This window comes from Rhinoderma darwinii (genome assembly GCF_050947455.1).
Source record: "Rhinoderma darwinii isolate aRhiDar2 chromosome 5 unlocalized genomic scaffold, aRhiDar2.hap1 SUPER_5_unloc_46, whole genome shotgun sequence".
In the NCBI taxonomy this organism is placed as follows: domain Eukaryota; kingdom Metazoa; phylum Chordata; class Amphibia; order Anura; family Rhinodermatidae; genus Rhinoderma; species Rhinoderma darwinii.
The window spans coordinates 388782-403612 of record NW_027461805.1 but is presented as its reverse complement, the minus strand read 5'-3'; the positions used below and the strand labels follow the sequence as shown (position 1 = coordinate 403612).

Genomic DNA, 14831 nt, shown 5'->3' with positions numbered 1-14831 from the left:
TGGATTTGTTACTATGTTACCTAGAAGAATAACAAACTGTGCAAGGATGGAGGTTGTAGGAGCAAGGAGAAGTTGTCTGTAAAGTTGGTGGATGCCTATTTTCCATTTTGCAGTCCCTTGTCTCCCTCTTGTGGCCTCCTGGAGGCAACTAGCTGTGCAAAAAAAAGACAGCCTGGCGGCCGGCTGTTGCAGTGTTGCCCTCTCAGGCAACACTGAGTGACTGACTGAGCCTCACCGTCTTATATAAAGTTCAGACGGAACTTTGCACGTGTCATAGTGGAGCCCTCAGGATTCCAGAGCCAGCTTTCTGACATCATAATGGGGCCTCAGAGATAAAAGCCTGGGCCCAGGCAGTGTTGGTCAGTGCTGCTCAGCAGGCAGCACTGGACTGGACTGGATTACAGCTGATACAACGTGTGAAGGAACAAGGGGTGGCTGTGGGCATGCACTTGCTGCCGCTGCCAGTGTTTATCTGCATGGCAGCAGGGCATTTGGGCGTTGCCAGGAAGGCGTTTTTATGTAGATTCCTCCTCTTTCAGCACTGCATTGTGGTGCAAGCAAAAGAAGCAAATCCTGTCTGGCTTCCTCTCCGGCCTTTATTCACCTCCCGTGTAGCTGTGAGTGTGTGAGCCTGCAGGGCCCCATGGAATTGCCTAGAAGTAGGCTGAATCGCTGCAAGGGCTGAACAGCAGTATTGGGCAGGCTCGGGCAACGCGCGGCCCGTTCGGGTTATCGCTTCTCGGCCTTTTGGCTAAGATCAAGTGTAGTATCTGTTCTTATCAGTTTAATATCTGATACGTCCCCTATCTGGGGACCATATATTAAATGGATTTTTAGAACAGGGAGATGGAAATAGAGCTTGCTCTGTCCACTCCACGCATTGACCTGGTATTGCAGTATTTCCAGGACCGGTGCACCCTTTCCTTATGTGTTGACTAAAAGCAGATTCCAAAAGTGTTTTTTGTCTTTGCTATTGTTTCTGTCTTTCTGAAGGGATCTCCCCTTTTAATCCCATTATTTCAACACCTGTTGGACAATGCATGAGTGATAATGAGCTCATTGATTAAATGCAATTAATGAATAGATTGCCACCTCTTGTTGTGTGTCGTCTGTGTTTCTGTGTTTCCGGCATTTCACATTGGAACACCTCATTCACCTTCCTTGTCTTCTCTCCGCCCTCCCTTTTAGGTAAGTTAAAGAGCTGCACCTGAGCCAGCCACTGATTGATTGATTGATTGATTGATTGATTGATTGATTGATTGATGCAGCACAACAGTCAAATAGTGGAGTGGAGTAGGGGAACAGCAAACAGCCAATAAAGCAGCCCGCCCGCTCGCCTGCCCGCCACAATGGACCTACCTGTGTACACTAGATGGATGTGATGGAATGTACTGTCGTCCCTACATTTCAAGAAGAAGTAAGAATTGCAGTTGCAACAAAGCCTTGCTTGCCTACAAAGAGAGCAGCAATTTGGATTTGTTACTATGTTACCTAGAAGAATAACAAACTGTGCAAGGATGGAGGTTGTAGGAGCAAGGAGAAGTTGTCTGTAAAGTTGGTGGATGCCTATTTTCCATTTTGCAGTCCCTTGTCTCCCTCTTGTGGCCTCCTGGAGGCAACTAGCTGTGCAAAAAAAAGACAGCCTGGCGGCCGGCTGTTGCAGTGTTGCCCTCTCAGGCAACACTGAGTGACTGACTGAGCCTCACCGTCTTATATAAAGTTCAGACGGAACTTTGCACGTGTCATAGTGGAGCCCTCAGGATTCCAGAGCCAGCTTTCTGACATCATAATGGGGCCTCAGAGATAAAAGCCTGGGCCCAGGCAGTGTTGGTCAGTGCTGCTCAGCAGGCAGCACTGGACTGGACTGGATTACAGCTGATACAAGGTGTGAAGGAACAAGGGGTGGCTGTGGGCATGCACTTGCTGCCGCTGCCAGTGTTTATCTGCATGGCAGCAGGGCATTTGGGCGTTGCCAGGAAGGCGTTTTTATGTAGATTCCTCCTCTTTCAGCACTGCATTGTGGTGCAAGCAAAAGAAGCAAATCCTGTCTGGCTTCCTCTCCGGCCTTTATTCACCTCCCGTGTAGCTGTGAGTGTGTGAGCCTGCAGGGCCCCATGGAATTGCCTAGAAGTAGGCTGAATCGCTGCAAGGGCTGAACAGCAGTATCGGGCAGGCTCGGGCAACGCGCGGCCCGTTCGGGTTATCGCTTCTCGGCCTTTTGGCTAAGATCAAGTGTAGTATCTGTTCTTATCAGTTTAATATCTGATACGTCCCCTATCTGGGGACCATATATTAAATGGATTTTTAGAACAGGGAGATGGAAATAGAGCTTGCTCTGTCCACTCCACGCATTGACCTGGTATTGCAGTATTTCCAGGACCGGTGCACCCTTTCCTTATGTGTTGACTAAAAGCAGATTCCAAAAGTGTTTTTTGTCTTTGCTATTGTTTCTGTCTTTCTGAAGGGATCTCCCCTTTTAATCCCATTATTTCAACACCTGTTGGACAATGCATGAGTGATAATGAGCTCATTGATTAAATGCAATTAATGAATAGATTGCCACCTCTTGTTGTGTGTCGTCTGTGTTTCTGTGTTTCCGGCATTTCACATTGGAACACCTCATTCACCTTCCTTGTCTTCTCTCCGCCCTCCCTTTTAGGTAAGTTAAAGAGCTGCACCTGAGCCAGCCACTGATTGATTGATTGATTGATTGATTGATTGATTGATTGATTGATTGATGCAGCACAACAGTCAAATAGTGGAGTGGAGTAGGGGAACAGCAAACAGCCAATAAAGCAGCCCGCCCGCTCGCCTGCCCGCCACAATGGACCTACCTGTGTACACTAGATGGATGTGATGGAATGTACTGTCGTCCCTACATTTCAAGAAGAAGTAAGAATTGCAGTTGCAACAAAGCCTTGCTTGCCTACAAAGAGAGCAGCAATTTGGATTTGTTACTATGTTACCTAGAAGAATAACAAACTGTGCAAGGATGGAGGTTGTAGGAGCAAGGAGAAGTTGTCTGTAAAGTTGGTGGATGCCTATTTTCCATTTTGCAGTCCCTTGTCTCCCTCTTGTGGCCTCCTGGAGGCAACTAGCTGTGCAAAAAAAAGACAGCCTGGCGGCCGGCTGTTGCAGTGTTGCCCTCTCAGGCAACACTGAGTGACTGACTGAGCCTCACCGTCTTATATAAAGTTCAGACGGAACTTTGCACGTGTCATAGTGGAGCCCTCAGGATTCCAGAGCCAGCTTTCTGACATCATAATGGGGCCTCAGAGATAAAAGCCTGGGCCCAGGCAGTGTTGGTCAGTGCTGCTCAGCAGGCAGCACTGGACTGGACTGGATTACAGCTGATACAAGGTGTGAAGGAACAAGGGGTGGCTGTGGGCATGCACTTGCTGCCGCTGCCAGTGTTTATCTGCATGGCAGCAGGGCATTTGGGCGTTGCCAGGAAGGCGTTTTTATGTAGATTCCTCCTCTTTCAGCACTGCATTGTGGTGCAAGCAAAAGAAGCAAATCCTGTCTGGCTTCCTCTCCGGCCTTTATTCACCTCCCGTGTAGCTGTGAGTGTGTGAGCCTGCAGGGCCCCATGCAATTGCCTAGAAGTAGGCTGAATCGCTGCAAGGGCTGAACAGCAGTATCGGGCAGGCTCGGGCAACGCGCGGCCCGTTCGGGTTATCGCTTCTCGGCCTTTTGGCTAAGATCAAGTGTAGTATCTGTTGTTATCAGTTTAATATCTGATACGTCCCCTATCTGGGGACCATATATTAAATGGATTTTTAGAACAGGGAGATGGAAATAGAGCTTGCTCTGTCCACTCCACGCATTGACCTGGTATTGCAGTATTTCCAGGACCGGTGCACCCTTTCCTTATGTGTTGACTAAAAGCAGATTCCAAAAGTGTTTTTTGTCTTTGCTATTGTTTCTGTCTTTCTGAAGGGATCTCCCCTTTTAATCCCATTATTTCAACACCTGTTGGACAATGCATGAGTGATAATGAGCTCATTGATTAAATGCAATTAATGAATAGATTGCCACCTCTTGTTGTGTGTCGTCTGTGTTTCTGTGTTTCCGGCATTTCACATTGGAACACCTCATTCACCTTCCTTGTCTTCTCTCCGCCCTCCCTTTTAGGTAAGTTAAAGAGCTGCACCTGAGCCAGCCACTGATTGATTGATTGATTGATTGATTGATTGATTGATTGATTGATTGATTGATGCAGCACAACAGTCAAATAGTGGAGTGGAGTAGGGGAACAGCAAACAGCCAATAAAGCAGCCCGCCCGCTCGCCTGCCCGCCACAATGGACCTACCTGTGTACACTAGATGGATGTGATGGAATGTACTGTCGTCCCTACATTTCAAGAAGAAGTAAGAATTGCAGTTGCAACAAAGCCTTGCTTGCCTACAAAGAGAGCAGCAATTTGGATTTGTTACTATGTTACCTAGAAGAATAACAAACTGTGCAAGGATGGAGGTTGTAGGAGCAAGGAGAAGTTGTCTGTAAAGTTGGTGGATGCCTATTTTCCATTTTGCAGTCCCTTGTCTCCCTCTTGTGGCCTCCTGGAGGCAACTAGCTGTGCAAAAAAAAGACAGCCTGGCGGCCGGCTGTTGCAGTGTTGCCCTCTCAGGCAACACTGAGTGACTGACTGAGCCTCACCGTCTTATATAAAGTTCAGACGGAACTTTGCACGTGTCATAGTGGAGCCCTCAGGATTCCAGAGCCAGCTTTCTGACATCATAATGGGGCCTCAGAGATAAAAGCCTGGGCCCAGGCAGTGTTGGTCAGTGCTGCTCAGCAGGCAGCACTGGACTGGACTGGATTACAGCTGATACAAGGTGTGAAGGAACAAGGGGTGGCTGTGGGCATGCACTTGCTGCCGCTGCCAGTGTTTATCTGCATGGCAGCAGGGCATTTGGGCGTTGCCAGGAAGGCGTTTTTATGTAGATTCCTCCTCTTTCAGCACTGCATTGTGGTGCAAGCAAAAGAAGCAAATCCTGTCTGGCTTCCTCTCCGGCCTTTATTCACCTCCCGTGTAGCTGTGAGTGTGTGAGCCTGCAGGGCCCCATGGAATTGCCTAGAAGTAGGCTGAATCGCTGCAAGGGCTGAACAGCAGTATCGGGCAGGCTCGGGCAACGCGCGGCCCGTTCGGGTTATCGCTTCTCGGCCTTTTGGCTAAGATCAAGTGTAGTATCTGTTCTTATCAGTTTAATATCTGATACGTCCCCTATCTGGGGACCATATATTAAATGGATTTTTAGAACAGGGAGATGGAAATAGAGCTTGCTCTGTCCACTCCACGCATTGACCTGGTATTGCAGTATTTCCAGGACCGGTGCACCCTTTCCTTATGTGTTGACTAAAAGCAGATTCCAAAAGTGTTTTTTGTCTTTGCTATTGTTTCTGTCTTTCTGAAGGGATCTCCCCTTTTAATCCCATTATTTCAACACCTGTTGGACAATGCATGAGTGATAATGAGCTCATTGATTAAATGCAATTAATGAATAGATTGCCACCTCTTGTTGTGTGTCGTCTGTGTTTCTGTGTTTCCGGCATTTCACATTGGAACACCTCATTCACCTTCCTTGTCTTCTCTCCGCCCTCCCTTTTAGGTAAGTTAAAGAGCTGCACCTGAGCCAGCCACTGATTGATTGATTGATTGATTGATTGATTGATTGATTGATTGATTGATTGATTGATTGATTGATGCAGCACAACAGTCAAATAGTGGAGTGGAGTAGGGGAACAGCAAACAGCCAATAAAGCAGCCCGCCCGCTCGCCTGCCCGCCACAATGGACCTACCTGTGTACACTAGATGGATGTGATGGAATGTACTGTCGTCCCTACATTTCAAGAAGAAGTAAAAATTGCAGTTGCAACAAAGCCTTGCTTGCCTACAAAGAGAGCAGCAATTTGGATTTGTTACTATGTTACCTAGAAGAATAACAAACTGTGCAAGGATGGAGGTTGTAGGAGCAAGGAGAAGTTGTCTGTAAAGTTGGTGGATGCCTATTTTCCATTTTGCAGTCCCTTGTCTCCCTCTTGTGGCCTCCTGGAGGCAACTAGCTGTGCAAAAAAAAGACAGCCTGGCGGCCGGCTGTTGCAGTGTTGCCCTCTCAGGCAACACTGAGTGACTGACTGAGCCTCACCGTCTTATATAAAGTTCAGACGGAACTTTGCACGTGTCATAGTGGAGCCCTCAGGATTCCAGAGCCAGCTTTCTGACATCATAATGGGGCCTCAGAGATAAAAGCCTGGGCCCAGGCAGTGTTGGTCAGTGCTGCTCAGCAGGCAGCACTGGACTGGACTGGATTACAGCTGATACAAGGTGTGAAGGAACAAGGGGTGGCTGTGGGCATGCACTTGCTGCCGCTGCCAGTGTTTATCTGCATGGCAGCAGGGCATTTGGGCGTTGCCAGGAAGGCGTTTTTATGTAGATTCCTCCTCTTTCAGCACTGCATTGTGGTGCAAGCAAAAGAAGCAAATCCTGTCTGGCTTCCTCTCCGGCCTTTATTCACCTCCCGTGTAGCTGTGAGTGTGTGAGCCTGCAGGGCCCCATGCAATTGCCTAGAAGTAGGCTGAATCGCTGCAAGGGCTGAACAGCAGTATCGGGCAGGCTCGGGCAACGCGCGGCCCGTTCGGGTTATCGCTTCTCGGCCTTTTGGCTAAGATCAAGTGTAGTATCTGTTCTTATCAGTTTAATATCTGATACGTCCCCTATCTGGGGACCATATATTAAATGGATTTTTAGAACAGGGAGATGGAAATAGAGCTTGCTCTGTCCACTCCACGCATTGACCTGGTATTGCAGTATTTCCAGGACCGGTGCACCCTTTCCTTATGTGTTGACTAAAAGCAGATTCCAAAAGTGTTTTTTGTCTTTGCTATTGTTTCTGTCTTTCTGAAGGGATCTCCCCTTTTAATCCCATTATTTCAACACCTGTTGGACAATGCATGAGTGATAATGAGCTCATTGATTAAATGCAATTAATGAATAGATTGCCACCTCTTGTTGTGTGTCGTCTGTGTTTCTGTGTTTCCGGCATTTCACATTGGAACACCTCATTCACCTTCCTTGTCTTCTCTCCGCCCTCCCTTTTAGGTAAGTTAAAGAGCTGCACCTGAGCCAGCCACTGATTGATTGATTGATTGATTGATTGATTGATTGATTGATTGATTGATTGATTGATTGATTGATTGATGCAGCACAACAGTCAAATAGTGGAGTGGAGTAGGGGAACAGCAAACAGCCAATAAAGCAGCCCGCCCGCTCGCCTGCCCGCCACAATGGACCTACCTGTGTACACTAGATGGATGTGATGGAATGTACTGTCGTCCCTACATTTCAAGAAGAAGTAAGAATTGCAGTTGCAACAAAGCCTTGCTTGCCTACAAAGAGAGCAGCAATTTGGATTTGTTACTATGTTACCTAGAAGAATAACAAACTGTGCAAGGATGGAGGTTGTAGGAGCAAGGAGAAGTTGTCTGTAAAGTTGGTGGATGCCTATTTTCCATTTTGCAGTCCCTTGTCTCCCTCTTGTGGCCTCCTGGAGGCAACTAGCTGTGCAAAAAAAAGACAGCCTGGCGGCCGGCTGTTGCAGTGTTGCCCTCTCAGGCAACACTGAGTGACTGACTGAGCCTCACCGTCTTATATAAAGTTCAGACGGAACTTTGCACGTGTCATAGTGGAGCCCTCAGGATTCCAGAGCCAGCTTTCTGACATCATAATGGGGCCTCAGAGATAAAAGCCTGGGCCCAGGCAGTGTTGGTCAGTGCTGCTCAGCAGGCAGCACTGGACTGGACTGGATTACAGCTGATACAAGGTGTGAAGGAACAAGGGGTGGCTGTGGGCATGCACTTGCTGCCGCTGCCAGTGTTTATCTGCATGGCAGCAGGGCATTTGGGCGTTGCCAGGAAGGCGTTTTTATGTAGATTCCTCCTCTTTCAGCACTGCATTGTGGTGCAAGCAAAAGAAGCAAATCCTGTCTGGCTTCCTCTCCGGCCTTTATTCACCTCCCGTGTAGCTGTGAGTGTGTGAGCCTGCAGGGCCCCATGGAATTGCCTAGAAGTAGGCTGAATCGCTGCAAGGGCTGAACAGCAGTATCGGGCAGGCTCGGGCAACGCGCGGCCCGTTCGGGTTATCGCTTCTCGGCCTTTTGGCTAAGATCAAGTGTAGTATCTGTTCTTATCAGTTTAATATCTGATACGTCCCCTATCTGGGGACCATATATTAAATGGATTTTTAGAACAGGGAGATGGAAATAGAGCTTGCTCTGTCCACTCCACGCATTGACCTGGTATTGCAGTATTTCCAGGACCGGTGCACCCTTTCCTTATGTGTTGACTAAAAGCAGATTCCAAAAGTGTTTTTTGTCTTTGCTATTGTTTCTGTCTTTCTGAAGGGATCTCCCCTTTTAATCCCATTATTTCAACACCTGTTGGACAATGCATGAGTGATAATGAGCTCATTGATTAAATGCAATTAATGAATAGATTGCCACCTCTTGTTGTGTGTCGTCTGTGTTTCTGTGTTTCCGGCATTTCACATTGGAACACCTCATTCACCTTCCTTGTCTTCTCTCCGCCCTCCCTTTTAGGTAAGTTAAAGAGCTGCACCTGAGCCAGCCACTGATTGATTGATTGATTGATTGATTGATTGATGCAGCACAACAGTCAAATAGTGGAGTGGAGTAGGGGAACAGCAAACAGCCAATAAAGCAGCCCGCCCGCTCGCCTGCCCGCCACAATGGACCTACCTGTGTACACTAGATGGATGTGATGGAATGTACTGTCGTCCCTACATTTCAAGAAGAAGTAAGAATTGCAGTTGCAACAAAGCCTTGCTTGCCTACAAAGAGAGCAGCAATTTGGATTTGTTACTATGTTACCTAGAAGAATAACAAACTGTGCAAGGATGGAGGTTGTAGGAGCAAGGAGAAGTTGTCTGTAAAGTTGGTGGATGCCTATTTTCCATTTTGCAGTCCCTTGTCTCCCTCTTGTGGCCTCCTGGAGGCAACTAGCTGTGCAAAAAAAAGACAGCCTGGCGGCCGGCTGTTGCAGTGTTGCCCTCTCAGGCAACACTGAGTGACTGACTGAGCCTCACCGTCTTATATAAAGTTCAGACGGAACTTTGCACGTGTCATAGTGGAGCCCTCAGGATTCCAGAGCCAGCTTTCTGACATCATAATGGGGCCTCAGAGATAAAAGCCTGGGCCCAGGCAGTGTTGGTCAGTGCTGCTCAGCAGGCAGCACTGGACTGGACTGGATTACAGCTGATACAAGGTGTGAAGGAACAAGGGGTGGCTGTGGGCATGCACTTGTTGCCGCTGCCAGTGTTTATCTGCATGGCAGCAGGGCATTTGGGCATTGCCAGGAAGGCGTTTTTATGTAGATTCCTCCTCTTTCAGCACTGCATTGTGGTGCAAGCAAAAGAAGCAAATCCTGTCTGGCTTCCTCTCCGGCCTTTATTCACCTCCCGTGTAGCTGTGAGTGTGTGAGCCTGCAGGGCCCCATGGAATTGCCTAGAAGTAGGCTGAATCGCTGCAAGGGCTGAACAGCAGTATCGGGCAGGCTCGGGCAACGCGCGGCCCGTTCGGGTTATCGCTTCTCGGCCTTTTGGCTAAGATCAAGTGTAGTATCTGTTCTTATCAGTTTAATATCTGATACGTCCCCTATCTGGGGACCATATATTAAATGGATTTTTAGAACAGGGAGATGGAAATAGAGCTTGCTCTGTCCACTCCACGCATTGACCTGGTATTGCAGTATTTCCAGGACCGGTGCACCCTTTCCTTATGTGTTGACTAAAAGCAGATTCCAAAAGTGTTTTTTGTCTTTGCTATTGTTTCTGTCTTTCTGAAGGGATCTCCCCTTTTAATCCCATTATTTCAACACCTGTTGGACAATGCATGAGTGATAATGAGCTCATTGATTAAATGCAATTAATGAATAGATTGCCACCTCTTGTTGTGTGTCGTCTGTGTTTCTGTGTTTCCGGCATTTCACATTGGAACACCTCATTCACCTTCCTTGTCTTCTCTCCGCCCTCCCTTTTAGGTAAGTTAAAGAGCTGCACCTGAGCCAGCCACTGATTGATTGATTGATTGATTGATTGATTGATTGATTGATTGATTGATGCAGCACAACAGTCAAATAGTGGAGTGGAGTAGGGGAACAGCAAACAGCCAATAAAGCAGCCCGCCCGCTCGCCTGCCCGCCACAATGGACCTACCTGTGTACACTAGATGGATGTGATGGAATGTACTGTCGTCCCTACATTTCAAGAAGAAGTAAGAATTGCAGTTGCAACAAAGCCTTGCTTGCCTACAAAGAGAGCAGCAATTTGGATTTGTTACTATGTTACCTAGAAGAATAACAAACTGTGCAAGGATGGAGGTTGTAGGAGCAAGGAGAAGTTGTCTGTAAAGTTGGTGGATGCCTATTTTCCATTTTGCAGTCCCTTGTCTCCCTCTTGTGGCCTCCTGGAGGCAACTAGCTGTGCAAAAAAAAGACAGCCTGGCGGCCGGCTGTTGCAGTGTTGCCCTCTCAGGCAACACTGAGTGACTGACTGAGCCTCACCGTCTTATATAAAGTTCAGACGGAACTTTGCACGTGTCATAGTGGAGCCCTCAGGATTCCAGAGCCAGCTTTCTGACATCATAATGGGGCCTCAGAGATAAAAGCCTGGGCCCAGGCAGTGTTGGTCAGTGCTGCTCAGCAGGCAGCACTGGACTGGACTGGATTACAGCTGATACAAGGTGTGAAGGAACAAGGGGTGGCTGTGGGCATGCACTTGCTGCCGCTGCCAGTGTTTATCTGCATGGCAGCAGGGCATTTGGGCGTTGCCAGGAAGGCGTTTTTATGTAGATTCCTCCTCTTTCAGCACTGCATTGTGGTGCAAGCAAAAGAAGCAAATCCTGTCTGGCTTCCTCTCCGGCCTTTATTCACCTCCCGTGTAGCTGTGAGTGTGTGAGCCTGCAGGGCCCCATGGAATTGCCTAGAAGTAGGCTGAATCGCTGCAAGGGCTGAACAGCAGTATCGGGCAGGCTCGGGCAACGCGCGGCCCGTTCGGGTTATCGCTTCTCGGCCTTTTGGCTAAGATCAAGTGTAGTATCTGTTCTTATCAGTTTAATATCTGATACGTCCCCTATCTGGGGACCATATATTAAATGGATTTTTAGAACAGGGAGATGGAAATAGAGCTTGCTCTGTCCACTCCACGCATTGACCTGGTATTGCAGTATTTCCAGGACCGGTGCACCCTTTCCTTATGTGTTGACTAAAAGCAGATTCCAAAAGTGTTTTTTGTCTTTGCTATTGTTTCTGTCTTTCTGAAGGGATCTCCCCTTTTAATCCCATTATTTCAACACCTGTTGGACAATGCATGAGTGATAATGAGCTCATTGATTAAATGCAATTAATGAATAGATTGCCACCTCTTGTTGTGTGTCGTCTGTGTTTCTGTGTTTCCGGCATTTCACATTGGAACACCTCATTCACCTTCCTTGTCTTCTCTCCGCCCTCCCTTTTAGGTAAGTTAAAGAGCTGCACCTGAGCCAGCCACTGATTGATTGATTGATTGATTGATTGATTGATTGATTGATTGATTGATTGATGCAGCACAACAGTCAAATAGTGGAGTGGAGTAGGGGAACAGCAAACAGCCAATAAAGCAGCCCGCCCGCTCGCCTGCCCGCCACAATGGACCTACCTGTGTACACTAGATGGATGTGATGGAATGTACTGTCGTCCCTACATTTCAAGAAGAAGTAAGAATTGCAGTTGCAACAAAGCCTTGCTTGCCTACAAAGAGAGCAGCAATTTGGATTTGTTACTATGTTACCTAGAAGAATAACAAACTGTGCAAGGATGGAGGTTGTAGGAGCAAGGAGAAGTTGTCTGTAAAGTTGGTGGATGCCTATTTTCCATTTTGCAGTCCCTTGTCTCCCTCTTGTGGCCTCCTGGAGGCAACTAGCTGTGCAAAAAAAAGACAGCCTGGCGGCCGGCTGTTGCAGTGTTGCCCTCTCAGGCAACACTGAGTGACTGACTGAGCCTCACCGTCTTATATAAAGTTCAGACGGAACTTTGCACGTGTCATAGTGGAGCCCTCAGGATTCCAGAGCCAGCTTTCTGACATCATAATGGGGCCTCAGAGATAAAAGCCTGGGCCCAGGCAGTGTTGGTCAGTGCTGCTCAGCAGGCAGCACTGGACTGGACTGGATTACAGCTGATACAAGGTGTGAAGGAACAAGGGGTGGCTGTGGGCATGCACTTGCTGCCGCTGCCAGTGTTTATCTGCATGGCAGCAGGGCATTTGGGCGTTGCCAGGAAGGCGTTTTTATGTAGATTCCTCCTCTTTCAGCACTGCATTGTGGTGCAAGCAAAAGAAGCAAATCCTGTCTGGCTTCCTCTCCGGCCTTTATTCACCTCCCGTGTAGCTGTGAGTGTGTGAGCCTGCAGGGCCCCATGGAATTGCCTAGAAGTAGGCTGAATCGCTGCAAGGGCTGAACAGCAGTATCGGGCAGGCTCGGGCAACGCGCGGCCCGTTCGGGTTATCGCTTCTCGGCCTTTTGGCTAAGATCAAGTGTAGTATCTGTTCTTATCAGTTTAATATCTGATACGTCCCCTATCTGGGGACCATATATTAAATGGATTTTTAGAACAGGGAGATGGAAATAGAGCTTGCTCTGTCCACTCCACGCATTGACCTGGTATTGCAGTATTTCCAGGACCGGTGCACCCTTTCCTTATGTGTTGACTAAAAGCAGATTCCAAAAGTGTTTTTTGTCTTTGCTATTGTTTCTGTCTTTCTGAAGGGATCTCCCCTTTTAATCCCATTATTTCAACACCTGTTGGACAATGCATGAGTGATAATGAGCTCATTGATTAAATGCAATTAATGAATAGATTGCCACCTCTTGTTGTGTGTCGTCTGTGTTTCTGTGTTTCCGGCATTTCACATTGGAACACCTCATTCACCTTCCTTGTCTTCTCTCCGCCCTCCCTTTTAGGTAAGTTAAAGAGCTGCACCTGAGCCAGCCACTGATTGATTGATTGATTGATTGATTGATTGATTGATTGATTGATTGATTGATTGATGCAGCACAACAGTCAAATAGTGGAGTGGAGTAGGGGAACAGCAAACAGCCAATAAAGATGGACCTACCTGTGTACACTAGATGGATGTGATGGAATGTACTGTCGTCCCTACATTTCAAGAAGAAGTAAGAATTGCAGTTGCAACAAAGCCTTGCTTGCCTACAAAGAGAGCAGCAATTTGGATTTGTTACTATGTTACCTAGAAGAATAACAAACTGTGCAAGGATGGAGGTTGTAGGAGCAAGGAGAAGTTGTCTGTAAAGTTGGTGGATGCCTATTTTCCATTTTGCAGTCCCTTGTCTCCCTCTTGTGGCCTCCTGGAGGCAACTAGCTGTGCAAAAAAAAGACAGCCTGGCGGCCGGCTGTTGCAGTGTTGCCCTCTCAGGCAACACTGAGTGACTGACTGAGCCTCACCGTCTTATATAAAGTTCAGACGGAACTTTGCACGTGTCATAGTGGAGCCCTCAGGATTCCAGAGCCAGCTTTCTGACATCATAATGGGGCCTCAGAGATAAAAGCCTGGGCCCAGGCAGTGTTGGTCAGTGCTGCTCAGCAGGCAGCACTGGACTGGACTGGATTACAGCTGATACAAGGTGTGAAGGAACAAGGGGTGGCTGTGGGCATGCACTTGCTGCCGCTGCCAGTGTTTATCTGCATGGCAGCAGGGCATTTGGGCGTTGCCAGGAAGGCGTTTTTATGTAGATTCCTCCTCTTTCAGCACTGCATTGTGGTGCAAGCAAAAGAAGCAAATCCTGTCTGGCTTCCTCTCCGGCCTTTATTCACCTCCCGTGTAGCTGTGAGTGTGTGAGCCTGCAGGGCCCCATGGAATTGCCTAGAAGTAGGCTGAATCGCTGCAAGGGCTGAACAGCAGTATCGGGCAGGCTCGGGCAACGCGCGGCCCGTTCGGGTTATCGCTTCTCGGCCTTTTGGCTAAGATCAAGTGTAGTATCTGTTCTTATCAGTTTAATATCTGATACGTCCCCTATCTGGGGACCATATATTAAATGGATTTTTAGAACAGGGAGATGGAAATAGAGCTTGCTCTGTCCACTCCACGCATTGACCTGGTATTGCAGTATTTCCAGGACCGGTGCACCCTTTCCTTATGTGTTGACTAAAAGCAGATTCCAAAAGTGTTTTTTGTCTTTGCTATTGTTTCTGTCTTTCTGAAGGGATCTCCCCTTTTAATCCCATTATTTCAACACCTGTTGGACAATGCATGAGTGATAATGAGCTCATTGATTAAATGCAATTAATGAATAGATTGCCACCTCTTGTTGTGTGTCGTCTGTGTTTCTGTGTTTCCGGCATTTCACATTGGAACACCTCATTCACCTTCCTTGTTTTCTCTCCGCCCTCCCTTTTAGGTAAGTTAAAGAGCTGCACCTGAGCCAGCCACTGATTGATTGATTGATTGATTGATTGATTGATTGATTGATTGATTGATTGATTGATGCAGCACAACAGTCAAATAGTGGAGTGGAGTAGGGGAACAGCAAACAGCCAATAAAGCAGCCCGCCCGCTCGCCTGCCCGCCACAATGGACCTACCTGTGTACACTAGATGGATGTGATGGAATGTACTGTCGTCCCTACATTTCAAGAAGAAGTAAGAATTGCAGTTGCAACAAAGCCTTGCTTGCCTACAAAGAGAGCAGCAATTTGGATTTGTTACTATGTTACCTAGAAGAATAACAAACTGTGCAAGGATGGAGGTTGTAGTAGCAAGGAG

General features: G+C 47.7%; 10 non-coding genes across 10 annotated transcripts; all 10 read left to right on the top strand.

The window, feature by feature from the left end:
• The first annotated feature begins 731 nt into the window (after positions 1-731).
• On the top strand, positions 732-922 carry LOC142694700 (U2 spliceosomal RNA). Its single transcript, XR_012862886.1, has one exon. It is a non-coding gene; the product is annotated as a U2 spliceosomal RNA (small nuclear RNA).
• A 1280-nt stretch (positions 923-2202) lies between these two features.
• LOC142694698 (U2 spliceosomal RNA) lies at positions 2203-2393 on the top strand. Its single transcript, XR_012862884.1, has one exon. It is a non-coding gene; the product is annotated as a U2 spliceosomal RNA (small nuclear RNA).
• A 1284-nt stretch (positions 2394-3677) lies between these two features.
• Positions 3678-3868, top strand: LOC142694427 (U2 spliceosomal RNA). Its single transcript, XR_012862668.1, has one exon. It is a non-coding gene; the product is annotated as a U2 spliceosomal RNA (small nuclear RNA).
• A 1288-nt stretch (positions 3869-5156) lies between these two features.
• Positions 5157-5347, top strand: LOC142694697 (U2 spliceosomal RNA). The gene has a single exon (XR_012862883.1). It is a non-coding gene; the product is annotated as a U2 spliceosomal RNA (small nuclear RNA).
• Positions 5348-6647: 1300 nt separating this feature from the next.
• On the top strand, positions 6648-6838 carry LOC142694696 (U2 spliceosomal RNA). Its single transcript, XR_012862882.1, has one exon. It is a non-coding gene; the product is annotated as a U2 spliceosomal RNA (small nuclear RNA).
• Positions 6839-8142: 1304 nt separating this feature from the next.
• LOC142694694 (U2 spliceosomal RNA) lies at positions 8143-8333 on the top strand. Its single transcript, XR_012862881.1, has one exon. It is a non-coding gene; the product is annotated as a U2 spliceosomal RNA (small nuclear RNA).
• Positions 8334-9601: 1268 nt separating this feature from the next.
• LOC142694693 (U2 spliceosomal RNA) lies at positions 9602-9792 on the top strand. Its single transcript, XR_012862880.1, has one exon. It is a non-coding gene; the product is annotated as a U2 spliceosomal RNA (small nuclear RNA).
• A 1284-nt stretch (positions 9793-11076) lies between these two features.
• LOC142694692 (U2 spliceosomal RNA) lies at positions 11077-11267 on the top strand. Its single transcript, XR_012862879.1, has one exon. It is a non-coding gene; the product is annotated as a U2 spliceosomal RNA (small nuclear RNA).
• A 1288-nt stretch (positions 11268-12555) lies between these two features.
• LOC142694691 (U2 spliceosomal RNA) lies at positions 12556-12746 on the top strand. The gene has a single exon (XR_012862878.1). It is a non-coding gene; the product is annotated as a U2 spliceosomal RNA (small nuclear RNA).
• A 1264-nt stretch (positions 12747-14010) lies between these two features.
• Positions 14011-14201, top strand: LOC142694690 (U2 spliceosomal RNA). The gene has a single exon (XR_012862877.1). It is a non-coding gene; the product is annotated as a U2 spliceosomal RNA (small nuclear RNA).
• The last annotated feature ends 630 nt before the right edge of the window (positions 14202-14831 follow it).